At 46.9% G+C, this 27,903-nt stretch overlaps 1 long non-coding RNA gene across 1 annotated transcript in view; it reads right to left on the bottom strand.

The window, feature by feature from the left end:
* LOC147749161 (uncharacterized) overlaps window positions 1-27,903 on the bottom strand; it is a 146,153-nt gene that overhangs the window by 25,799 nt on the left and 92,451 nt on the right. The window contains exon 3 of the long non-coding RNA XR_015299741.1: window positions 9,428-9,489. This is a non-coding gene — a long non-coding RNA (uncharacterized LOC147749161). The remainder of the gene's footprint in view (window positions 1-9,427; window positions 9,490-27,903) is intronic.

The raw sequence follows: 27,903 nt of genomic DNA, 5'->3' as shown, positions 1-27,903 counted from the left end.
CAAATGGCCCCAGTATGGCGCTATTTAAATCACACTTATAATGTCTTTGTAGCATAGTGTATGCACGAGAGTACATAGAAAGAAACAGAGATGCGGCTCCAAGTAACTACGGAGCCAAAATTGTATCATTCAAAGAAAGGACCTGAGTAAAAAGCAACTGAAGCCATGTACCTAATTCTTTGCAATCAAGGATGAAACCCCCCCAAAAAACATACAGTCACCATCCAGATACACCACAGTAATTTAGTATTCCGCTGTGGAGACCAGGAAAGCTCGATTAAAAGCATGGGTTAAATTTAAACCATGCTATACCATTTTGTGGTCTAATATTTGGAATTTATACCTAAATAAAGCCTTGAAAAAGTCGAAATGCTTGTTGGCTATATCAACTATCATTGACTGTAACATCTAACTGATTGTATGAATGTAATTCAGAAGAAACAAACATTTTTCGGGAGATTTTTACTAATTAATTGATTGAACTAAGAAGACGTAAACAGAAACGTTCATCACACTATACACGTTTGGACTACTTGTTTTATTATGATCATGCACTAAAATAAACAAACACCATTGTAAGCTTACCGATGGAAATACATTGGGTGTCATTATCTCTACATATATGCTTTGTGCACGAGTGCTCCACTATTTTTGTTGTTTACCTTGTAGCTTAACACCGCCTATCTTGGTTTGCCTAAGAATTCATGTCATTATGAAAGGTTTGGAATGCTTTGTAACCAACCCAAGAAAGCCCATGAAGTTGACAAATTCTTGGAACAAGATGTTTAAGCCATTTGGGGTTCTTGAAAGTAATACAGCATTGTCCTCATATAATAGGACAGGGGCCTTTCTGCAGCACATGGGAGAGGTGTGAGATGTTTTAGCAGATCCGGCAGAACCTAAGCCATTGATATACAGCATGAACCGCAGAGGGGCTAAAATGCACCCCAGGCATGCTCCTCACTCTGATTTGAACCAGTCTGTCCTCTCTCCTGAGGGACCAGACCTCACTTATGCAGACAAGTCATAAGGGAGAGCTCTTGAGAATTTAAACAGGACCCAGTCAACGCCCAAATTACTCAGTCTTCCAAACTTTGGACCTCACCACGCTGTTGAAGGCACAAGCTAGGTCCATGAAGGCTATGTAGATAGAGCACTGCTTAGCGATGGTGTATTTACTGATCAGAATGTGCAAATTGAGGCATTGCTCCATCGTGCCAAGCCCCTCATGGAAATCATACTGCACCTCCGACAGAGTATCAGCTTACCTAGCCCAGTCTAAGACGCTTTCCAACACCAAACTGCCCACCAGCATAACCGCTGAATCCAATAAAGATATCGTTTGATAACACTCTGGTAATTGGGGGTTGCTCTTTTTAAATACTAGGACTATTACAGCTCTACGCCATGAACAAGAGAGACCTGTTTTACAGAGGGCGTTGAAACAATTGAACAGCAGAGAAGCCCATAGATCCAGAACAAATTTGTACAAATCCATGGCAACCCGTTTCGGACCAGGGGCCTTCTTGGGCAAGGTTTTGTTAATTGCCTCCCTTACATCCTCTACGCTGTATTCCAATGCCAGGGAAAATGTCACCTCATCTTCCCCAATCGGAGTGGCACTCATCGACCAATACACTGCATTAACATGAATGACCTATGACTTCTGGCTGATGGTAGTAGTAACGGTGCTAAACTTAACCCCCACAGATTTGATATTTATTCTGGCTGCCCAAAAATCTCAAGTATCTTTTTACCTACAGGACAGAACAAGCTCACCCCAGGGTTCATTCTGCAGTTCTTTATGTCTTGAACTTTGAGCAAGCCTGTATTCCACTCTACATTAGTGCACTTTAGATGTATCCCTGGGTATTTTCTTTAAGGCCATTTGTTTAGCTCTGCATGTGAACTGTTTTAAAAAATATCAGTGGGAGATTGTTTTAAGAACTGTGCTTTACTATTAAATGTAAAAATTTGCCATGTTGAGAGGACTTGCTTTTTACCAATACAATAATATTGTTGGAGCTATTTTGTCGAGGGCGTGGGCAAGCCGTTCCAGCCCTCTCTTCAGTTTTTGCTTTTCTGCGATTCCACTGTGAGGTACTATTTTTAGTTGGTGTGCACTCCAGTGTTTCCGAATCACTTCTTAGGCTATAAAATGGAAACTGTTCACCAGATGCACAGCGGACGTGCTGTTGGCCCATCAAAGGTGCGCCAAAGGCAAGCCCGTCTGTGTCTGGATTGCAACCAGCACCAGCTATGCTGCTGGTAAGCCCAGCCGTACTGCCCGAAGTCGAACCTTTTTTAAAGCGGAGATTTTAAATTTGAACAAGGTTGTTTGTAATCGTCACACTTTTGAACTTGGGTTGGCGGCAGAGCATGATGTCTTTAGTTACACTGGCTATTCATTTTCATTAGAGGGTTCTTCTAATTCTGATTAACCTATATGTGTGGGACTTGAAACTGGACCTTCATCTAATTTTCTTCCATACTTTTCTGCCTGTCTCATTAATTGCCACTCCTTACCCAGTCATGCGCTGGAAATATTTAATTTACTTATGGATAATACCTGGGAACTTATGTTTTTGACTGAAACATGGCTTAAGGAGTGGTCTGCGGCAGATATAGCCTTAGCCATCCCACCCAATTTTTCCATTAAGCATCTGGATCGTGCATGGAAAAATGGTGGGGGGCTTGCTATTGTACACCGCTCCCCCTATTCATGCTCTCTCTCTAAAATGGCTTTCACCATTGTTCTAACTCCTACGTTTGCTCTGTCTGGTGTCCTTATCTATCATCCTCCTGATGCATCTGAGGACTTTCTCTTTTAGCTTGTGGACACCCTTAGCCAACTATCGCCCCTTCACGTGAATTTCATGGCATTAGGGAATTTCAATCTTCATATAGATGATTCCAACAGTAAACCAGCACAACAATTTGTGTCTTCCGTAGAAGGTTTTAATTTGGAACATTTGATCACAAAACCCTCGCACTCGAAAGTCATATGCTTGATCTTATTTTGTCATCTACTGATTAGGGTCAGACCGGCTTTTAAGCTCTCTTGGTCTGACCATTTTATGATCCCTTTTGACATTCTCTCCCCAGTCCTCAGGTAGGCTCATGGACCAACACTCAAAACTTCCTGACAGTGGGCCAAGATAACAGAAGCATCTTTGGGGCAGGCCCTACGGTCTAGATCCTTTATTAGAAATGGAGTTTTGGAATCTGATGTTGCCTGTTTTAATAACTGGGTGATCTCTGCATTAGACACTATCGCTCCCTTCAGAACTAACTCATCTAGCAGATTATCTTCTTCCGCATCTTGGATCTCAGAGGCTCTTAAAGCAGAAAAATCATGTTGTATAAGACTTGAAAGGTGCTGGAGGAGGATCTATAATAATGAGGATAAAGCAATTTATCTATCCACGCTGAAATGCTACCACTCCTCTATCTAGAAAGCGCAGAAAACCTATATGGCTGCTTCCATCTGTAAAGCAGCTAATAAGTCCTGAGAATTTTTTTTTTTTGTCTGTCTCCTTCGGCCACAGAAATCACTCCTACTCCCTTGAAGATCTTTGTCAAGACCTCTCAAACTTTTTCTATGAGAAGGTTCAGAACCTTTTTAACCAATTTTCTGCTTCAACTTCATCTGATGTGGTCACTCTGGACTCTCCTTCTTCTGGCCCCCTTCTTACGAGGTTTGACCCCATTTCCTTAGCTTACTATGCGTTTGAATTAGTGAGTTGTAAATCGGAATCTCCATTAGATCCCTATCCTCCTGCCTTCTTGAAGCTAGTGGGCGACATGGCTAGTCCTACTATTAACATGCTGATGAAGGACTCACTGGAATTGGGTGAGGTTCCACTTGGTTGGAAACATGCACTGTTGCTCCCGCTGTTAAAGAAGCCGTCAGCGGATCCTAATGTTCTTAGCAATTTTAGTTCCATTTCTCTTCTCCCCTTGATAGCAAATAATTTAGAGAAAAGGATCAATAAACAGTTGTTACATTATTTAGAATCTTATTCTCTTTTGCATGATTCATAACCTGGTTTTCGCTAGGGATAAAGCACCAAGTCCACTCTGCTTGAGGTAGCGGAATTTATCAAGCATAAAACTCGATCAGAGACGCTCCTGTGTTGCTTAAGTTGCTGGATCTGACTTCTGTTTTTGACACCATCTCTCATGTCATCTTACTTGATAGAATTGAAAGAAATGGTGTCAAAGGCAAAGCTCAGCATTGGTTGGAATCATTTCTGTCTGATCGTTCCCAAGCAGTCTTCCTGCCTCCTTTCACCTCTTCTTCCAAAATTGTGGTATGTGGCATCCCCCACCACTTAGACCTACCTTTTTAATATCTATCTGGGGTCTCTTGCTAAACTGGTGGAAACATGGAGGGTGCAGGTGGTCTTGTATGAGGACAACATCCAGCTCTTTTTACTTTTACATGATCACACGCCCTCATTTCTAAGCTCTTATGTGCATTGTGAGAAAGATGGGGTGGCTTGGATGGAGGAAAGCTACCTAAAACTAAACTCAGACAAAACTGATGCTAGTCTGTGGTGACCACCTGAATTAGGTGCTGCCCGACCCCCACTTTGATGGGCAGAAACCTGGGGGTAAAATTTGATTCCCATCTTACTTTTGAACCTCAAATCAGATCTTTCTCAGCCTCCTGTTTTGCCACCATCAGAACTCTTAAAGAATGCTCTACCTCATTCCGGTGGACTCCTAAAAAATTGTTGTCCACGCTTTGGTTACGGTAAAATTGGGATATTCCAATTGTCTCTAATTAGGTCTCCCAAGTGTCCTTATTCAGCGGCTTCAATACATTCAGAATTCTGTCGCTCGACTCATTCTGAAGATTCCTTCTCGTTCATCTATTTCTCCTCATTTACAGCATCTTTACTGGCTTCCCTTGACTAAGAGAATTCAATTTAAGGCTCCCATTTTAGTTTTTAGTGACTACACCCATAAGGGCCCTCTATATCTGAAGAGGAGACTTAGGCCTTACTCCGAGTCCAGAGCCCTGAGGTCCAACAATCTGAAGCTTTTGTATGTTCCTCGCATATGTATAACAAGATGAGGCAGTTGTTCCTTTACTTAGCTGGCCTTTACTTACCTGCTGTTCAGTCTACACTGTAGCCCTTCGAACTCCATTTTTAGAAGCTATCTCAAACCTTTCCTGTTCAATCCCTCCTACGGCTATATAATTGTCATCGTTTGTCTATCGCTAATGTGCTGTCCGATAGCACTGGGACACCTCCTCGGAGGTAGCTGTGCGCTTTACAAATGCCATGAATTTAATTGAATTGGAGTCACATTGAGGCCTTTCTGCACGATTCAAACCATTTGTGCTCATCTGGACCTGGTATGCTAGGTTTCATCAGCAGACGACTGGCCACTAATCCCAATTCAACAAAATGGATGGACACATACCAATGCCTCTCAGATGGGCTGAGACAGGCAGGTACCGCAGAGAGGTAGTCAAAGCCTATCTTTTTGTGAGGATGTTCACATCAGCATGTCTCCAGGCCCACCGCAGTCCCTGGGATTTAACTTCAATGGACTGGGCAGCCAAGATCATAGCCTGTATCCCCCTCCCCCTTGAGATTTTTAAGCCAAGACTCATGGGTTTTGGTCACTATGTGGGCTTGCTTCAGTTGTGGCCCTAGACACCCAGTGACACAAATCCTGGCTAACAAAGTAAATTGTAAAAAAATTGATACTTGTATAGCGCACTACTCACCCGCAAGGGTCTCAAGGCGCTTGTATGAATACCGCTGTGGAACCCGTCCTGGCTTTCCCTGTGAGGCGTCCACTCCTGGGCACCCCCAGGATGAAGGCCAGGCATCCTTAGCGTTGTGGGGGCCGTTGTGGAGATTAAGCAAGCTATTGCCCAGGGTTGCAGAGTGGGACTCCATGATTAGAATAGGCACCAAGGTGAGAATTATCAGGTCCATGGAATTTTGAGCCCAAGACCCACCGAGGCGGGGAATTGAACCCTGGTCCCAGGCTAGACCTCTGCATCAGGGTCTGCCGCTCTAACCATTGAGCCACACTAGTCTATTACTGAGGAACACTGGCATTTTGAAGATTAAGCATTTTGATAATTTGAAAAAGAGCCTAAACTCTCTTTTCCTGATGTATCATTTTGTTCCCAATGCTAAGACAATCAAGCATAGTTTGCGCATTCTCCATCTGAGTTGGCCCTAATTTAACATTCAAATCACCACCTATTATGATGTGAATACCATTGTGCAAATAGGTCAACAATGCATTGAGGCTAGAAATAAAATCTGACAGCTCATGAAGGTTGGCAGTATGATCTAAATCAAAATAACCGCTATAAAAATGGATAAAAACAATACTCATACCATTAGGCCACGATAGGGATCAGGGTGACACTACAGTCCAAGGTGACTTTGAACCAGGAATTCAACCCACAGAAGAACGGACTGCAGGGACTGAATGAGAGTAATAACTATCCATGTTAACAAACGCGGTCGCCCAAGTCTCCTGAAAACAAATGATGTCATACTTAAGTATCTAATGCACCCATTGTTCACAATCTATTTTGCTGTACGGGGCCCGCAATGTTCCAGGACAAAATGTTCACATCATGGGCCAGATCCACGTGGGTGATTAGAGTCAACTCTTTAGGTGGTCTTACACTTTGGGATAGTAGTGGATTCCAAAGTAAGTGATGCACTAGAATGAACTGCTGAGTGGCCAAAACCCCAGCTAAGCTCCTTTATAGAAGAAGGATTTATCACATTGCCGGGGCTGAGTCAATCATTTACAGAAAGATTACCTTGGGGAGCAAAAGAGTTACAGAGAGGTACAATAAATAAACGTGTTTGAGAGATGATAGGATGAGGAATTCTTGCCAGATCTCTATAAAAGAATCCAAGAGGCAAGATCTTAATCTTGACGCTAAAGGAGTTACTTTGCTGAAAGGTGCCAATTGAATGTCTAGCCACCATAGGATTTCTAAAAGAGACAATGACACAATCCCCCTCAAATTCCTTAGGCATTTAACCAATCCATCCCAGCCTACTGGCCATAAGTACTTCAGAGAATAAGGAACACTCAGGCCTGGAATTCCCCTTAATACAGTGTACTGATTTATTAATAAGATCCAGAGTGGACTCCCTAACTTTAGAGGGCAACATTTAAACATCAGCCAGCATAACTACATAGAGGCACGAGGCCGGAGGAAGGTTATATCTAGAAGTACATCCTGGAGTTGACCATAATGGCTTAGCAAGATGCAGAGGACTTTCTGTTGGGCGGGGCCCCTCACTATTGTGTCAGTTAATACAGTCTCCCTGAGGCTTGGGGAGATAAAACAGCTGGACCAGGGACAAGATCCTTGCTTGACGAGCAAGTGGCAGTCTGCCCCATCCCCTCAATCGTTTGCAGTTGACCCTGAGCAGAGAGCTAGGGGGTCTCTGCTCCGGGGTATTGGCCCTTTCAGTGAAGTAGTGTGGCTCACTGGTTAGAGGCGGCAGACCCGAGAGCAGAGGACGGCCCGGGACCAGGGTTCGATTCCCGGCGCGGCAGGTTTCTGGACCAGGGTCAGCGGACTCGATAATTCTCTCGCCTCGGTGCCCACTCTGATCAGCGATCACACTCGGCAACTCTGGGCATTAGCTTGCCTCATCTTCACTAACGGCCCCACCAGACCGCCGGGGATGCCTGGTCTCACCCTGGAGATACCCATTAAGGGACCATCTCTCAGGGAAGCCAGGAAGGGTTTCGCAGCGGTCGAAGCGCCTTGGGACCCTCCGGGTAAGTAGTGCGCTATATAAATGCCAATACATTTACATTTACATTTCAGCCCCACTATGATCCAGTCTAATGTCCTGATTAGTTAATTTGGCCCTTAATGTGCCCCAGACGCTCATACAGCTCTAGCATCTTGGACTCAATAAGGTCAACAATCAAATTGCTTGAACAGTACCGCAGTAGTCTCTTTGCAATTAAAACGGGCGATTGGTAAGGAAGAACCTACAGGAGGGTTAATAGAGTTCGTGGTCTTCGAAGGTGTGGGTCCTCTTTTCTGTTTTATTGGTAGTAGCGGGCATACATGTCAGTTTGAGCAGGGAGAGAGGAGGCTTGTTTGTTGGGATGAGTTCTGTCCACACATTCCTTACCCATGGCATGTGCTTCTGGATCAGATTGCGACAGGGCTATTGAAAGAATTTCTTTATCTAAAGCGCCTACCACTTTTTCAATGTAGCCATTGAGGGCAGGCGTGCAACACCCATTGGGCTCACGGGGCTTAAGCCCCCCCCATCGTTTGTGTCAGCCCGGGATGACACAGCTTTGCGGGCTGGCGAGCATCAAATTGCAGCCGCACCCGAGTACTTAACAGATCTTTAAAAGACCATTTACTTGTAAATTAGGCGTTTGTTGTGTTTCACCCCTTCTTTCAGTCACTCTGTCTATGGTTGGAAGAATTAGCCCCCCCTGAAATATTTTTCAGTTTTACATCAATGCAGTACATTTTACTCCGTCGCCATAAAACCTGCCATCTGTCCTACTCAAAACTGGATGGGCGGATCTTGAGTTTGGCAGACAAGGTACTTTGTCATGGTTGCAAAAGAGTACCTCTCTGCCAAACTCTAAATCAACACTAGTGGTCTCCCCAATGTAAATTAGTCCTGACCCACGTCCTCATTGAAACAGTTCATATCAAACATTGGCAATCTCACCCATTCACCCTGTGGCCCACTGTTTTTTTAGTTGGGAAATGTGCACTGCTTTAAATGGATATATATATATATATATATATATATATATATATATATATATATATATATATAGAAGTGTAGGTTCTCACTAATTAGAGTACCTGTTCGTTCCTGAGAAGTGCGGTACTCTCCCATTAAACGATTGCAGCAGTGCTGAGAAGTGCAGGTACTCCCTTACAAATAAAAGAAGTGCAGGTACTCAGTACCAGACAGTATCTGCCCATTTAAAGCACTAAAAATGTGTCTTCCACCCTCAAATCTCAATGACTAAGCCACGCCCCTGTTTCTCACTGTTTGCTGCAACAGTCTGGATCCTGATTTTGTATCTTTGTGTTCAGTTCCTCAAAGTACCCTGAAGCTGCTGTAAGGAGCCTTGTTAGTACTATGTACAATACCAACTCACCAGTCAAATAAACATTAGCAGGCTGAAGGGACATGATTACCGGCACACTGATTACACCCGCTTTACTAGCTCCACCTCGTTTGGTAATGGTTGCTGGGAAATTAACTGGCGAATGAATGATGGGGTGAAATTACTGGGATGAAAATGTGTTTTATGAAGTATGGGCACTAATGTAATAGCTGAGTGGGACATGATTATTGCTGAAAAAACTACAGCTAATGGTTCCTCTTCCAGCCACACTGCCCACCAACGTAGCTCTGTGTCTTACCATTGACCTAGGGGTTCGGACCAAGGTTATTCCAGGGCTCTTGATTATCCTTCTTTATCCAGCTGTGGAGGAGAAAAATAAAAAAAGCCACTTTTAATTGGTGGAATCAGTTTCTTGGCAGGAGATATCTGCTGCATTTCATGCCCGCGCGCGTCAGTGACTCTCCGCAGCCTGGGATAAGCCTTTCGACATTATTTCCTTCTGTTTTCTGACTTTGTTGATGTACCACTCGAGAAAAGGATCTCTCTCGTTGGCAAACATAATCAAAGCACGGTATCCATGGTTACCCGTTCATGCAACCGTGCCCCTTATTTCCTAGAAGTATGGGGAGAACCTGGATGAGGTGACAGGCGGGAGGAAATGGATGGGCACTATTTGACAATATTACGTAGGTTGGTTTGAAAGGTGTTAATCATTATGGAGAAACCCCTTAAATATTCTCTTTCAAGAGGGTGCTGACAGCCATGGCCATTTTCAATCGCGGTTGCAAACATCTCGTCCCTATCCTATCATTCCCTTCCCTACTCGTGAAGTGTGCAATGGGTGTCAGAAGAAGGGGAGCAGTGGTGGGCTTGAAAGTGTGTGTTTGCCTCAAAATATTTTTTTCAGTGAGAGTTGGAAAACTGTTTTTTCGAGCACCTCCTTCAATAGAGGCGCATTGGGTTGGCTGCCATTTTTATTCAGTAGAATAGTAGAATAAAAGAAGCAGTCAGCAGGTACATTGCATTGTGGCTCTCAGGTGGAGGAAGCCTACTGGCTTGCATTAGTGCGTGCAAGTTCAACTACCAAAGAAGGGGGGTCCCTTTCTAGTTTGTGGATTTTGGGAACCAGCCTTTATATCGAGGTTTTTGTCAGTTGTGCTTTTACCATGCATTTTTTAGCACGCACGTTTTTAACCTGTGTATCTTTTTACAACGCATGCCATTACCACGCATTTATGAAGGAAGAAAGAGGCATGAAGATAAGCATAGGAAAACTTTAACATAGGAAGAAACCAAGGATGTAAAAGAGTTTGCAAGAATGAGAAAAAGAGATAAAGTGTAGGAAGGTGGAAGAAAGAGGTAAAAAATGGAATTGAGAAAAGTCCGCTTTGGTATTCAGCTACACCGGCTTTTGGCAGCCGGCTCCTACTGCACTTATTTATTTTTTGTGCAAATTAGGCATTGGTTTGAGAGTTTTGTTACTCCCTCTTGATTCTAACATCTAGGGTGTGACCTGCAATCCAGTTTTTGACATTAAGAGATTGGTCAATCATCAGGTTTTTAGAGTTTGGGAGCATGTTTTTGATGTGCTAATAGTCAAAGTCAAAAGATAACTTTATTTCGATTGAATTTACAATCATAAAAAGTACATTTAAAACATTACAGCATTATAAAAATTCAATTTGCTCATTGACTGCTAAGGAAGGCAGGCATTTTACATGTAAACACTAACACTCTAAATACAAGAATAATAACACAGTAGTCAGTAAAAATTCGGTTTGCTCATTGGCTGCTAAGGAAGGCAGGCATTTTACAAGTAAACACTAACACTCTATATACAAGAATAATAGCACAGTAGTCAGTAAAATCTTAGGAAACAGTTGCCAATAGTTGGGAATGAGTTTTCAAGCAGGCTTTGAGAAAGCAGGCTACGGTTTTGGCAACGTACGGGGTGTCTAAGTATTGAAGTGCCAAAAGGGCCGGTCTGCATCTTCTCAGTCCTAAGTGTCGGAGCAATGGAACCAGCCATCGTTTCCGCGGGGATTTATAGAAACCGCAGAAAAAGGTTACATGCAGAGTTGACTGGCGAGTAAGACCGTCACAGGGACAGTTTGTTAGTTCCCGTGACCAGTCTAAGGGCACAGGCAGTGAGACAAGGCGATAAAATACATCAAACCGAAATCTGGTTAAAACATACCTCTCATAATTTGACAGAAAAAATGACAAATAAGGTTGAATGCCATAAGAAGATTGGACCATCGTTAAATGAACATTTGACTTTTTGACAAGTTCAGAACACAAACGAAGATCGCTTAAGTGGTCAGCACATAGCTTTTTCAAAGATTTTCTGGATATGCCCAATAGAGATTCAGGGTCAGTGAAATATGCAGGGTGGTTCAAATCTGTCAAAAATTTTGAAACATATAACAGCCAAGGAATCTTTTTCCAATGGGACAAAGTGAGACAGTCAGATATTAGTGACCTAGTTAGATGACATTGCTCCTGAGTCCATATACGATGCCATAGTAGAATCGGCTGGTATCTAATGATGTCAGTCAGATACTCCCAACCGAGTTCCACATGGGTGCCGTAAGTAGGAGCACTACGGGGGAGGGCTAATATGTATTTCAGAAAGTAGTTTTCTATAATTTGTAGCTCGTCTGCGGACACATAGCCCCAGACTCCGGCGCCATATGTAGCCACACTCATGCATTTAGCTTGGTAGATCTTCAAAAGCACATTAGGAGCGGGCTTACCCAGTTTCCTAGAGAACGAAGTCAGTGCAGATGTTGTGCGTTGAAACTGCAATTTTTTGCTGGATATGGCAGATTTCCAGGACAGGTGGTTATCAATAAGGATACCTAGATAGGGGTAGGTAGTGGCAGTTTCTAATCTGGTCTTCTCAATAAAGAGAGATTTACATTTTTGGGCTCTCTTCCCGATATTCATAACGAAAGTCTTGGACTTATTGACTTTGAGACCAAGAGAAGACATAAATTCGCAGTATTTTTCTAGTTGGATCTGAAGTTGATTGGGTGTCCTTGCTAGGATGACTGAATCGTCTGCATACAGTAATGCAGGGATAGGGCGGGAGCTTATGCAGGGGAGATCTTTGCTATCAGCTAGCATCGCTTGCTCCAGTCCATTAGTGTAGATGTTAAATAGGAATGGAGCAAGGACGCATCCCTGCCTTACGCCTTTTTCGATGTTAAAGGATTCAGTAAGCTCCCCTTTGATACCGTATCTCACACAAGCTTTTGCGTCCGAGTATAGCTCTCGGAGAAAATTCAGCAGTGCAAGATCTATGCCCAGATTTTTCAGGATCGCCCATAGCTTGGAATGAATTACGCAATCAAATGCGGAACTCAAGTCCACATAGACTAAATGAAGTTTACCGCCTTTGGCCCCAGCGTATTTGCCTATGAGTAAAGTCAGGTTTAAGGCCTGTTCCACAGTGCCCAGGCCCTCCTGGAACCCAAACTGTAAGTCAGTTAAGATCTTATTCTCTGTGGCCCAGTCCCTTAATCGCTCCAGGATTAGTCTGCCGGCAACCTTGCCTAGGGAATCCAAAAGGGAGATGGGCCTGTAGCAGGCTGGGTTGTCCCGATCTCCCTTTTTGAAAATGGGCAGGAGCACAGAGGCAGACCAAGAATCAATAAGGCCGATCTGGGTAACTGCAGACATGACCTGTGTGACAATTGGAGACCAAAGATCTATATTGCTCACAAATATGTCTAAGGGGACCCCGTCTGGACCGGGCGCCTTACCGGTCTTTGAGGCAGTCAGTGCTGTGATTACCTCCTCTAGATCAAAGTGGAGGTCAATAGGGAAGATGTTATTGCTAGTGGGAGCTTCCGCATCTGGTCTGGGAGTCTCGGTTGTCAAGGGGTTGTCCCCGAAAATCTGCGAGTAGTGTGCTACCCATTTATCAGCGGGTACTGCCACATCTAGATGCTGTATCGCGGTTTCATCAGCTAGGAAAGGGGCCTTAACTGTTCTCCAAAACATGGTGGAGTCCTTGGTTAGAGTGCTCTGATGTAGTTGGGCCCAGAGATTATTTTTTATTTCCCGTTTACGGGATTGCTGTGCCATCTTATAGTTTTTCCTTAAGGAGGCGATTTGGGGCTGGTCCCTGGTCTGATTGTGTAGAGCATTTTTCAGTGCACGCTGCGCTTTACGGCAACGGGAGTCAAACCACCCTCTAGAGTCCTTATCATTGTCGTGAGTCCTATGGGGACGGGTAAGCTCTTGTCTGATGACTTCTAATATCTTGACAAAGCTGGAGAGGATCAGCTGGGGGGAAGATGACGTCTCCAGACAGTGGTGGATTAGAGGAAGGGTTTTTTGGATGATCTTACTAGTGATCTCTGTGGAGTTGATCATCGTCCACTTAACAGTATAACCATTAATTTTATTCATCTCCAGGGAGTGCTGCGCTAAGAGGCTTGTTTTTGGGCAGGCTGAGGATGGAGAATTTAATACTATGGTTATGCTATTTGAGTAGTGGTCGCTTGAGGGGTCGGTGCCAGTTGTAAATTGCTTCAGTCGGTTGTTTAGGGATTGGGAGCATAAAATAAAATCGATGATTGTGGTAGCACCTCTACCATGAAAAGTCGTCTTGAACTCTACAGCAGGACACACTAAAATGTTCGCGAATTCAAGTTCTAGTGCAAAAATACAGGTGTTTAGTGCATGACCCACTGTACTGTGGGTGAAGTGGGCCAGGGGGACATCATGCTCGTCTGAAAGCCCACAAATACCTTTGCTATGATTGTTACACAAATACACATTGAAATCCCCACCCCACACAATATAACAATTTAACTCTTGATTCATAGCTTTTTGGTCCTGTAAATACAAAGTAATTTCCGACAGAGATTTTACACAGTCGCTGGGTGAAGAGTTATTATACATATTGATGAGATAATAGCAGGAGTTATTGTCTGGAACTATTTTGAGGATTTGAGAAATTGACGAGACTAACGGAACTTCCGTGATCATAAAGGGAATTAAGTTGGAAACATAGATGGCTAAACCGCCCTTGGATCTACCATGAGTGGACGGTAAGGAAGGGAGGTGAAATGTTTTAAAACCCTGGATATGAATAGGGTCAATTGCCCAAGTTTCTTCTAGGCAGATTAACTTAAATTTGTTGGTTACTTCCACCCAAGACTGAAGATGGATTTTCGATCTTAAGCCAGCTACGTTCCAGAATAAAATTGGAAGGTCCTGGGTTGATGAAAAAGTAGAATTTGGAGGCTGAGGTTCAGCAGAGGAATGTGGGAGTTGGGACGGGGACTGAGTGGTTATGGCAGAAAGAGGAGGGTTGGGTTTAGGCTCACTGGGTTGAGAAGTAGTAGATTGTGGATTTGGAAGCGGGTCTGCGGGGGTAGCTGACATGGTGTGACACGCGACCTGGTGGGGAGAAGATGACTGCTCTTGGGTCAGGGTGTACTGGGGAGGGGAAGACTCAAGCTGGGTACCATACAGAGATGGCGAGAAGGAGCCAGCCGCCCGAATGCTCTTACAGGGGTCTTTTGGGTTAGGAAAGACGCTGTTGTAACTGCTGTCTGTCATGGGTAGAGATGGTAGTCAGTCCACCATATCCAGGCAATCGTATCGATTGGACAGTGGTGGACCTCTCCAATTGCTAAAGTGGCCTGGTGGTGGATTGCTAAAGCCATACCCCGACCACTGGTTTCGGTCTCTAATTCCACCCCAGTTTCCTACCCTCGTCCAGGACCACGGAGGACCTGCGTGACGTCGTGTATTAGGGGGATAGAAATACGACAAATTGTGGGTAGCTATCCCTTCAGTAGAGATTTGATCACCCCAGGAGCAAATATGCTCGACTGTATTTGGATCTTCAAAATTTACTATAATACAGTCGCCCTGTGTGTTTTTTGGTAGGTTGCCTAACCAAGGCACTCTACGCACTGTAGTAACTCTGTTGTCCATAAAGATTGGGAGCGGTCTATTGTTGGACAACCAGAATATTACTTTATTTTTTAGGGACCAAACCGGTTCATCTTGGTTTGGGGGGAGTTCCGGAACCCCAGTCATTATTACTACATATGGAGAGGCCTCAGGTGGGAGATGGATAGGGGGAATCCTTCTCTTACGGTTATTAGGAATGGTGTTGAATCCAGTAGCATTATTGGGTTGGACAGGAGCAGGAGTGGGGGCTGTAGAGGTGGGAATGGAAGAAGGAGGGTTTGGTAGGGAGGGTGCTGTTGGTTTAGGATTGGTTACGGGGCGGGGTGGTAAAGGGTTAGAGGATTTAGGAGGTGGTTGTGGCTTGTTTCTAGATGCTAGGGAATAATTTTGAATAGGCTTCTCAGGGACTTTTTGTTTGTTGGAATTGGGGTTCTGCGCGGAGGTTCCAGGTTTTAACACTTTGGCGTTTGGAGTGTTTGAAGTAGTGGGCCTGCCTTTCGCCAAATTGGAATCCTTCTTGTTTCCTGTACTTTGGGATAGTGCAAGGGACAGTTGGGTAAGTTGAGACTGAACCATGTGTAGGGCCTTTTCTATGGGTTCCAAGTGAGATTTAAATAGATCACCAATTCTGGTGAGCAATAGGCTGTCGTTGCTACATGTATTGATTGTAAGATTACCATTTACCATATCTCCTCCGCTGTAATTGCTACTTGAGCTGGTGCAGCTGATGTTCAGATTAGCAGGGATAGAATCCACTATTTGAACATTTGACAGTGAAGGAGAATGGTGGAGGGATGAAGGGTTAGGGTTTTGCGGGGGAAAATTAGAGGCAAGAGGAGTTACAGGGATGGTTGTAACAGGAGGAAGGGTGGAATGGGAGAGCTTAGTGGTTGTCTTCTTCTTTGATTTTTTAGGGATTGCTCCTTCTCGTATACCCCTAGCCATTGAGGAGGAGGGGGTGTTATCTAGTTGAGTAACAAAAATAGCAGGAGATTTTTCCAGGGAGAGATGGGAATCAGACAAGTCTAAAGATGCAGAAAGGTCCACTGTGCAGGGGACAGTGTGCGTTTCTGCATGCACTGTCACTGGAGGAGGTAGATCAACAGGACGTAAGGGGGTTTTTGCAGTGGCCAGTAGGCCCATCGAAGAGCGTCTGGCAATCATCAAGTCCTGTGAGATCCTCCGATCCAGTAGGATAATGCCCTGCTCAATAGCATCTTTGGCTTTAGTTATAAATTGGTCAATTGGGCCAATGACCTCACCAGCGGATTGAGCCTGCTTTTTAACTGTGTTCCTAGTGGTTCTCGAGGACATTGTACCGTGAGAATTATTACGATAGTGAGGAACAATGAATATTCTCAAGCCAATAGTAAAAGGTTAATGTGAAATGGCAGTGGCAGAATATTAAAGCACGAACTGCAAATAGGGTGGCCCAGTCCAGTCCTGCCCGGTCTTGAACGGGCTTAAACGGGCCCGCCCTTGGCCCGGGCTTCGCCCGGGCTTCTCCCCGCGCGCGTCCCGCGTTGCGTTTGGGGCTGGTCAGTTTATAGTGAGACAGTTAGGGGGCGTGGCCTCCGGGGGAAGAGGCACCAGCTGTTGGATGTAGGGGCTGCTGGTCCTCGCAGTCCCCCGGTGAAGCCAACAAGTTGCCCTGGAGTCTGGTGCACGCTGGGAGCGTGCAGGCTGTCCGCCGATTGCGGAGAAGCTCCCACCAGCGGCACGACCCTTCGTGATCAAGACAAGTGGCAATGCGCCCTCCGTGAGCAGCGTTCCGTGATCCTTCCTTGTGGCTGGTAGAGTGATTAAAAATGAGCGGCACCCGCGAAGCGGGTGTCGCGAAAAGTAAGTAGGCGTCTGAGGGGGGCGTGGCCTCCGGGGGAAGAGGCACCAGCTGTTGGATGTAGGGGCTGCTGGTCCTCGCAGTCCCCCGGTGAAGCCAACAAGTTGCCCTGGAGTCTGGTGCACGCTGGGAGCGTGCAGGCTGTCCGCCGATTGCGGAGAAGCTCCCACCAGTGGCACGACCCTTCGTGATCAAGACAAGTGGCAATGCGCCCTCCGTGAGCAGCGTTCTGTGATCCTTCCTTGTGGCTGGTAGAGTGATTAAAAATGAGCGGCACCCGCGAAGCGGGTGTCGCGAAAAGTAAGTAGGCGTCTGAGGGGGGCGTGGCCTCCGGGGGAAGAGGCACCAGCTGTTGGATGTAGGGGCTGCTGGTCCTCGCAGTCCCCCGGTGAAGCCAACAAGTTGCCCTGGAGTCTGGTGCACGCTGGGAGCGTGCAGGCTGTCTGCCGATTGCGGAGAAGCTCCCACCAGCGGCACGACCCTTCGTGATCAAGACAAGTGGCAATGCGCCCTCCGTGAGCAGCGTTCCGTGATCCTTCCTTGTGGCTGGTAGAGTGATTAAAAATGAGCGGCACCCGCGAAGCGGGTGTCGCGAAAAGTAAGTAGGCGTCTGAGGGGGGCGTGGCCTCCGGGGGAAGAGGCACCAGCTGTTGGATGTAGGGGCTGCTGGTCCTCGCAGTCCCCCGGTGAAGCCAACAAGTTGCCCTGGAGTCTGGTGCACGCTGGGAGCGTGCAGGCTGTCCGCCGATTGCGGAGAAGCTCCCACCAGCGGCACGACCCTTCGTGATCAAGACAAGTGGCAATGCGCCCTCCGTGAGCAGCGTTCCGTGATCCTTCCTTGTGGCTGGTAGAGTGATTAAAAATGTGCTAATAGATTGCTCCTCTTTTGAGGGAAGTTTGTTAAAATGTGCACCTACGTGAAATCTGGTTTCTGTCTTAACTAGTTTGCCTTCTTGTTATATTTCTGTCTTTCAGTATTGTCTGAGTTTGAGCATTCAAGGGTTTGCGTCCCAATTGCTCAACGGCCAGATTTCCGGCATTTTCTTCTCTGTTGCACTTTGTCAAAACAGGATTTAACACGTCGTTTTTAGTCCTTGGATATTTTTAACTCTTCAGTTTTTAACTATTAACAATTTGCTGCTCCTTCAGGATTTCTCCCCTTCTGGAACTCATCTCCTCATTTTCCATTTAGTGCTTCAAATCTTTCTGTACACCTTATGGTTTCCATTTTCAATCCTACTGTTTGCGACTTCCCATATCCAGGTGTGTCACGTCCCATCTTCCGGTACACAACTTCCCATCTTATGGTATGCCACTTTTTTGTATAGCACTTCCGGTCCTCCATTGCACCACTTCCTCTTTTTTGGTATGCATCTCCCCGTCGTCGGGTACACAACTTCCCCTCTTTAAATGCGCCTCATTCGTGTTTGATCCTTAATGCAAAAATGATGCTGAACTACAGGTTTCAACTTCAAAATCTTAACCCTCAGTATGTCTTTGGTTTCTTTCCTGGGTCTTTGGCTTGACCCTGACATGGAGTTTACGTTTTTTGGTCCCAATCTTAGGGCCTGCTCCTCTGTAGACTTTCCTGGCATTGCCTGTCCTTTTCAAATCTGATTCTGTTTCATTTTGTGTTCTTGGGCTACATTTTCTAAACCACTTGAACTCCTTACATCCGGTTTAAAGGCGTTCAGTTCGCAGAAGGCTTCATAATCATCTTTCCCGATGCCACCGGACGGATAAAACAAGTTCTGCCTCCGCTGTAGTGTCCTCAGTGCTTTAAATGGGCCGTACTCACTGGTACTGAGTACCAGCACCTCTGAATTTTCAGACCCTCAGTACCGGCACTTCTCATTAGCCAGAGAGAGTACTGGTACCCTAATAAACGGGACAGCAGGCTCCGGTTATGTCTCTCCTATTGCACAGGGTAGATGCAGCTCTGCTTTACAGAAGCTTGTAAGCACGCCAAGCCTCTCCCTGCTGGAGATTCCAGCAGCGCCCATGTGAATAGCCTGAGACCGCAGGGGTCTAAGAGGGCTTGCTTTGCGTCATGCTGTGATTAACAGGACAGGGTCTAGAGTCTAGACAGACCCTTCCCTGTCGATCACAAACGCAACGTCTATTCAGCTGAAAGTGATTATCCTCACCCCGCCCCTCTCAATCAGGTGTGTAACAGGGTTACGAAAGACAGTCAGTAATCCAGTTGTATTTAGGATATTGATGGCACTGAGGTACTAAAGCGAGTGGCAGCCCAACGAAATCCTCTGCCTTCGCCAAAGCAGGTTTTATTTGCATCTTTTTGTTCAGGACAGGATCTGCTCCTCTTTGTGAGCCCCTCCAACATTAATCACTGTATTTACAAGATACCAGTGACTGACCTGAGTACTTGCTCTATGGGTGTGAAGGTAGCCCTGCCTATAGGGCAAGGAATAGCAAGGAATGCTGCAGCACTCTAGGAACGAGCTACATGACAACTGGCAATGGCTTTGGTTGGGGATAAAGATGAGGTGAACATAGCAGGAAAGAGGTGTGATGAATGTAAAGAAGTGAGGTGACAGGTGAAGTTAGGATTGCCACTTATTTTCTGATAAAAATACCAGATATTTGTTGAGTTCTGTATTCATGAATCATCTTAGAAATTGTATTTTTTTTAAACACACATTTCTGTAAAGTCATAACTCTGGTGCATTTCTTATAATTCACACACCCACACACTGACACACATACACTGACACACATACAGACACACACACACACACACACTGACACACACACACACTGACACACATACACACTGACACACATACACACACACACACACACACACACACACACACTGACACACATACACACTGACACACATACAAACACCCACACACTGACACACACACACACACTGACACACATACAGACACACACACACTGACACACATACAGACACACGACACACACACATAATCAATCAATCAATCAGGGGTTGGTAAAGCGCACTACTCACCTGTGAGGGTCTCAAGGCGCTGAGGGGTGGAGGGGAGGGGGGGGGGCGGGGCAGCTCAGGTCAGTTGAAAAGCCAAGTCTTGAGTACACTCCTGAATGCCGGCAGGGTTGGTGTACGTCGTATTTCCAACGGGAGAGAGTTCCAGGCCATGACTGCGGTGTAGGAGAAGGCCCTGCCTCCAGATCTGCTACGGCGGATGCGGGGGACTTCTGCCAGGGCGAGGTCGGCCGAGCGGAGGTTCCTCACTGGTGAGTGGAAACTCAATCTGTCTTTGAGATACTTGGGCCCAATGTTGTTGAGTGATTTGTAGGCGTGTGTGAGAAGTTTGTAAGTGAATCTCTTCCAGACGGGAGCCAGTGGACTCTGCGCAGGTGGGGAGTCATGTGCTCATGGCATGGTGTTCCTAGGATGAGCCTTGCGGCAGCGTTCTGGATGGTTTGGAGTCTGCATAGCAGGGATTTGTTGGTTCCTGCTTAGAGGGTGTTTCCGTAGTTGAGCCTGCTAGCGATGAGGGCATGGGGGACCGTCTTTCTGCAGTTGGAGGGATCCATTTGAAAGTCTATCGCAGGATCCGGAGGCAATAGAAACTGGTGGAGGAGACGGTGTTGATCTGGCGACTCATGGAGAGGGAGGAGTTCAGGATTATGCCAAGGTTTCTTGCGTGGTCCGTAGGGGTGGGGGACGGACCGAGGGCTGATGGACACCATGCCTTGCTCCATGCGGAGGGGCGGGTGCGGAAGATGAGGACTTCGGTTTTGTCAGAGTTGAGTTTGAGGCAGCTGTCCTTCATCACCGATGCAACGTCCTTCATTTCCTCCTGGAAACTGAGTCTGGTGTCTTCTGAGTTCCTGGTGAGGGAGAGGATGAGTTGAGTGCCGTCGGCGTAGGATATGATGTTAAGTCTGTGTTTCTTGACAATGTTGGCGAGGGGTGCCATGTGGATGTTGAAGAGGGTGGGGCTCAGCGAGGAACCCTGGGGAACTCCACAGATGATGTCTGTCGGTTCGGAGAGATAGGGGGGGGAGTCTGATTTTTTGAGTACTTCAGGAGAGGAAGGAGCGGATCCATTTGAGGGTGTTTCCCTGGATCCCGGCGGTGTGGAGTCTGGTGGTTAGTGTGCGGTGTGAAACGGTGTCGAAAGCTGCGAAAAGGTCCAGGAGGATGAGGGCTGCGGTGTGTCCCTGATCTAGTAGCATGCGGATGTCGTCAGTGGCGGCGATCAGGGCCGTCTCGTTGCTGTGGTTGCTCCGGAAGCCGGATTGGGACGGGTCCAGGATGCAGTTTTCTTCGATACACGTGGTCAGCTGGGAGCTGACGATTCTTTCTGAGACTATGGCGGCGAAGGGCATGAGGGAGATGGGTCAGTAGTTCTTTAAATTCGTTGGGTCGGCTGAAGGCTTTTTCAGGAGGGGTTTTACTTCTGCGTGTTTCCATTCCAGGGGGCAGGTTCCCGAGGCCAGGGAGGAGTTGATGTTGCGGGTTAGTTCTGGAGCGATGGCATCGGAGGCTCTGTGGAAGATGTGAGGAGGGCAGGGGTCCGTTGGGGCCCTGGAGTGAGTCTTCTTCATGGTGGCGGTGAGGAGGTCGACGGAGGCGGCGGACCAAGTGGTGATGGTCGGGATGGTGGAGGTAGTGGCGATGAGGGAGAGGGTGTTCATTGGTTCGTTGAAATTGTGGTAGAGGGTCATGATCTTCTGGTGGAAGAACGTGCTCAGCGTGTTGCAGAGGTCTAGGGAGGGTGTTATGTCCGTTTCTTCGCAGGGAGGTTTGGTGAGACGTTTAATGATGTTGAAAAGCTCACTGCTGTTGGCGGCGTTGGCGTATATCTTTTCGTTGATGAAAGTTCTTTTGGTGTCCTTTATCAGTTGGTGGTAGACTCTCATGGCACTTCTGTGGTCATAGAGTGATGATGGGGTCTTCTGCTTTCTCCAGACCTTCTTGAGTCGTCTGCAGGTGCGTCTGGCCTCAAGGAGCTCTGTAGTGAACAGGGCTGCTTTAGGGGGGCGTCTGGTGGTGGCGTGCCCTAGGGGGGCAAGTTTGTCTGAGCATCTGGTAATCCAGCTGTGGAGTTCCATGGCGGCATGTTCTGTGTCGGTGGCGGCGGCGGGGGGTCTTGAAGGAGGGTGGAGTTGAGAAGGTCCGCGTTGATCCTGTTCCAGTTGCGTCGTGGGGGACGAGGGGTTTGTTTGGGAGCGGCGCGGGATGCAAAAGTGAAATGGATGCAGCAGTGGTCCGTCCAGAGGATCTCCGAGGTGTGGGTGACCCGTATGTTGGAACCGGCGGTGAAGATGGGGTCCAGAGTGTGCCCAGCCTTGTGGGTGGGGGCATCTACCAGTTTCTTGAGTCCCAGGATGGACAGGTTCTCCAGAAGCGTGATGGAGTCGGGATCCTGGCTGTTCTCGAGGTGAAAATTAAGATCTCCTAGCAGAATGTAGTCCGTTGAGGCAATGGCGTGGGCGGAGGCTAGTTCCGTGATGGCGACAGTGGGCTGCGCACGTGGCCCCGGAGGTCTGTAGATGAGTGTGCCTCGGAGCGTGGTCCTCGGGATGGTGTGGATTTGGAAATGAAGGTGTTCCACGTTGGGAATAGAGGTGTTGGTGTTAGGTGTGGAGAGTTTGAGGGAGGTTTTGTGAGCAATGGCAATGCTGCCTCCAGGGCGGTTCGAGCGGTCCAATCTCTTGAGTTCGTAGTCTTCCGGTATTGCCGTTGCGATGTCCGGGCCGGAGCTTGCGTTAGTCCAGGTTTCGGTGAGAAAGACGACATCGGGTGTGAGCGTGTTGAGTAGGTCCCATATCTCAATGGCGTGCCTGTGGAGGGATCTGACGTTGAGGAGGATGCAGTGAATGGGGTTTTCGGGGGGGGGCAGCCTGAGGAGTGGAGTTCGTGGATGTGGTAGCAGTGGTAACTGAGAAGGTGGAGTGGCAGTGGGCGCATGAGAAAGCTCCTTTGGTGTAGTGAGGTGCAGCTTGTACGCAGTGCTCTTTGCGGCTGGGTTTGAGAGCGAGGAGGGCGGCGGCGTTGTAGTGACGGGGGTCTGGAGGACCAGGGGTCCTGCCACAGGGCACGGTCCAGGCGCCGACGGGCGCATACGGGCTTGACCTAGGCGCGCCAGCGGCGTGACCGCGCAGCGATTGCCGTGATGAAGGGGAGGTAGGTGGACTCAGGGAAGAAGCGGGCGGGAGTATGGAGGGGGGCGGGGCTTGCTGTCCGGCAAGGCGCTACAGCGCTTTAAAGAAATGTGGGCGAACCTGTGAGGAAAAAGGCAAAGTACACAAAAACACAACAACACAACCAGTATACACTAACTCACAGCTCAGATGCCAGGAGCGCAAGAGTGTGAGATTATGATCTGAATCTGTCTGCAGAGTCGAGGGCGAGGCTCGAACTCTGCTGCTGCGGCTTGGAGGAGGCGAGACTGATCAGGCGGAGCTGGAGGGGAACGTGCTGCCTGGCCGAGGTAAGGTCAGCACATACTCTCCCCCGCAGCGGTCGCCGTGATAAAGGGGAGGTGGGCGGGCTCAGGGAAGAAGCGGGCGGGAGACTGGAGGGGGTGGGACTTGCTGTCCGGCAAGGCGCTACGTCGCTTTAAAGAAATGCGGGTGAACCTGTGAGGAAAAAGGCAAAGTACACAAAAACACAAGAACACAACCAGTATACACTAACTCACAGCGCAGATGCCAGGAGCGCGAGAGTGTGAGATTACGACCTGAATCTGTCTGCAGAGTCGAGCGCGAGGCTCGAACTCTGCTGCTGCAACTTGGAGGAGGCGAGACTGATTAATCACACTGGCACACATACTGACAAACACAGACACACACCCATACACACAAACAGACACACAGACGGACAGACACACACACAAACACACATCCAGACACACGCACACCCAGACACACGCACACCTAGACACACACACACACTGACACACACACACTGACACACACACACACACTGACACACACACACACTGACACACATACAGACACACCCAGACACACACCCAGACCCACACACACCTAGACACACACACCTAGACACACACACACACACACCTAGACACACACACACACTGACACACATACAGACACACACTGACACACATACAGACAGACACACATACAGACAGACACAAACACACACACACCCATACACACAGACAGACACACAGAAGGACAGACACACACACACACACAGACACACACACACACAGACACACACACACGCAGACACGCACACACACCCAGACACACGCACACCCAGACACACGCACAGACACACACACACACACGCTGCAGAACAAAAAACTGGCCAGATGGCAAACTTAGGGGATGAGTACAGCATGGAGGGGAGAACAGGAGACAAGTAGGGAAAAAAATGTGAGGAATTTGAAGACTTGTGGCAAGAGTAAGCACAAGGTGGGAGGAAGAGGAGCAGAACAAGAGAGATAAGCTTAGAGGCTGGGCAAAGATGAGAGGCGAATGGAGAGGACATGCCTATGTAAATGCATGGAACCAGGAAGAGCCTGGTAGTAGGGAAAAGGGCAGTGGCATTGTTTTAAATGGGCTGGTACTCACAGGTACTGTGTACCAGCACTTCTTATTATTTTTATCCCTGTTAGTACCGGCACTTCTCTACTGCTGAGGAGAGTACCAATACTCATTACAGGTAGGTTCACTGGCAATGTATCATCATATGTTGCTCTCAGACCCACCCCCGCCCACTTGCCACACCTCTAGCTCATATTAATGAGTACTGGCACTTATTTTTTCCCATTTAAAGCACTGAGTGTCCTGTATTCGTGATGACAATACCTACTGAAGTCGAATGGGATCTCCCCTTATTCCTGGTCCGCGATGTTCAGTGCACCACCCTCTCTGGTGCCTGCTCAGGGATTACATGAGTGAATGTCATAATGACTATAAGACTTCCTTCTGCACCAGCCAGAAGAGTAGGCAACACTGCTGCAGCAGCAACTGGTGTCAATGATGCAACAGACACAAGACACATCAATGTTGAAGCAGCAAAACATTGGTTGATGTTGTAGTAGCTACTAGTGGAACTAGTCCTGCTACAGGTGCAAGACTAGTCTACACCCTAGCTGCTGCTAATGATGGCAGAGGAGAAAAAGAAGACAGCAACGCCAAGGCGGAGTAGTTGATAACGTTATAGGGGCAAAAAATGTCAAAGTTGCAGCATCTGCAGGAAGAGTTGATGTCGCTGTAGCCGTCAGAGAAGTCTGTGACACTGCAACTGGCATGAAAGTCGATGTTGCAGCAAGTACCTGTATTAGTTCCCATAAGAGGAGCTACAAGAAGAGTCGACATCACATCATGTGAACTCAGTGGTTTATTTGTTAAAAAAAAAAAGTAAGTGCCAGAGACCTTCTCAGAAGGCCAGTGCAGTGTGCACTACCCATGGCCCCTGCCAGTGCCACCAATGCCAGTACCAGCACAACTACTAATCATGACACTCCTACAGGTAACACAATTCACACAATTCCAGGCCACCTAAAACTTTACAAATTGCTTGGATGGTCGGTATTATCATTTTTTTATGTATAGTGAATTGTTGATGTGCTCACCTTAAAAATAGACAAGCTGTGCCACCATGTGGTCTACTGTCACATGTGCTGGTGTTGAAAATTAAATACCAGTGCCGACAAATTCTGTCTCAAATTAAGCAGTGGGTGAACCAGCTGTTAATGTCACATATGCTGCTAGAGTTGTCAACATATGAAGAGCTGTATGTAGGAAAGTGGAGTATTATGTAATGATGCTGGTTAGGTTTCACTATGCAATACTCTCACAATACCCCAAAGATGGGTCGTGGATTCACTACAATAAACCCTTAGCTCAGTGCAGGTAGAGTGTTAATAAGCCAGGCTTTACTACAGGAGCATCCTGGTTGCATATCACAGGCGATGTAAGCTTTCAAACTCACCGCCTTGATGTGCCACTTCACTAGCTATCCTGTCAGGGAAAGAGGCTTGACCTCCTTCCCGTTGAGGATTTTGTTTCTGACTCCTGGGAAAGTTCACACCTCCAAGCAGGGGGTTAGATTCCTGTCTTGGCAGCATCTACTGAGGGCTGGCAGCCAACGCACAGGAAAGGCTGGGGAAACCAGGTAGGCAAGCTCCAAAGTAGCTACCTGGGTGCATGCCACATCAACCTCGACAGTAGAATCTCGTCAGGGGTGATGAGGCATGTTGTTTGATACCAAACATGACATATTTTGGCAGTACCATAATGCAGCTGGCGACCTGGAGTTTTCCTGGGTGCCAGCCAGGTTATCCTATGGACCGCTGATCATTTATAGTAGCCCTTCATCGAAAAGGCTACTATAGGGACATATAAGCTTGCTCTTATATGTCCTCATCTTTGATATAATACACCCTACCTCGTGGGTTCAGGAGGCCTTCTTAGGGATGACTGGCATATATTAAAAATAGTGCTTTGACCTTGCCAGATGTGTTGATGGCAAAGTCGAGTTTGAGGAGTTTGCACTGCTCCTGCAGTCTGCAATGGCACGACTGCTGTCATCAGTTCACTTGGGTCACCCAGGGTGGCACAAACAGTGCTTCAGGTCCTGGTGACTCCTTTAACTCTCATTCCCTGGGTACAACTGGTACCATTTACTAGGGACTTATAAGTGGGTTAAGGTCCTTGCCAATTGGGGTTACCAATTCAGATGTATTAGTTTTAGGAAGAAAGTGCTGGCACTGTGGCTTGGACAGCAGACTCTAGTGCACTTTGAGAGTCATAACCATCAGCACTGGAGCAAAAAGTGGGTGGATGACCATACAAAAAGGGCACTTTCCTACACTGCAGGAAACACAACATTGTACCAGGGACAGGAGAATAGAGATTGCTAATGTTTCAAAGGGAGTTGATGTTGTGGAGGATACTTTGTGGAGTCCATTTTGTAGTAGTTGTGAGAGATGTTGACATCATTGTAGAAGGAGGAGGTTACAATAGAGTTTAATGGGAAGCAACTCTTGCCAGTAACACCCCTAGCATGATGCATTGGTGTAGCTTATATATAGTGTAGATAGGAGCAGTGATTGTTCATGAGGACAATGGCTGACTGAAGCCTCCATGGAAGAAGTCTCCAGGGCGTGGGCTGCTCAGGAGCAACAAGGGTCTTGCAACCCATTTGGCCTCGACCAACATAGAGCATCTAAATGTATCTGAGTTCCAACTCCCCCACTAAGGATGGAGTAAGCCTTGACTGCTGGAGTTTCTGTGTGTCAAGAATCCAATGTACAAAAGGAGCAGACTGATCATTATTCAGTTGCAGAGCAGTAGTAGCTGAGGCACTGGGACACCAATGGTAATCAACAGCTGTCACCAAAGATACTTACTTCCAAGACACCAAGAGAAATGGCCTTGCTGTATCCTGGTGTGGTGATCCTGCATGCTTTCCTTTGGTTCATGGTAGTAGTTTGCAGTCACAGCAGCATTGGCACTATAACATAGTTAGCACAGTATGTGTTGAGGCACAACACAGGGACATAGCAAGCGTTTCCCTGTAAGCAGGAGTGTTCCACTGCTAGCATTTTTCCTTCAGGATTGGAGAAACTACAATCTTCTGGAAGAAAATATCTTCAAGCAGGTGTTTCTAATCCAACTCCAATGCATCACTTTGGTGTGCTTTTGCTGTAGAAGAAGCCTTTATTTCTTACACTGAGGAGAATTTGCTCATTTAGCAATAATTGTTCATACTTTGGAGTTCCTGATTCCTGGGCAGTTTCATCACACACTCATTAAAAACAAGCATTTGCAATGCAATAGGTCTCGCATTAGGAAAGTTTGAGCTATTGATATTGTAAATTACAAATTTGTTATTTATGTGTTGGTTTTGAAAATAACGAAATTATAGCTTTGTTATTTACAATGCCAATGGTTATAACTTTCGCAAATGTGACACCTATAGCATTTGTAATGCAATATGTGTTGTATTTATGTGACTTAGATGTATTGATATTACAAATAACAATGGC

The sequence above is a fragment of the Lissotriton vulgaris genome, chromosome 1_1 (genome assembly GCF_964263255.1).
Source record: "Lissotriton vulgaris chromosome 1_1, aLisVul1.2, whole genome shotgun sequence".
In the NCBI taxonomy this organism is placed as follows: Eukaryota; Metazoa; Chordata; class Amphibia; order Caudata; family Salamandridae; genus Lissotriton; species Lissotriton vulgaris.
Note: the sequence above shows the minus strand (reverse complement) of the source record. Positions and strands in the feature narration are given on the sequence as shown.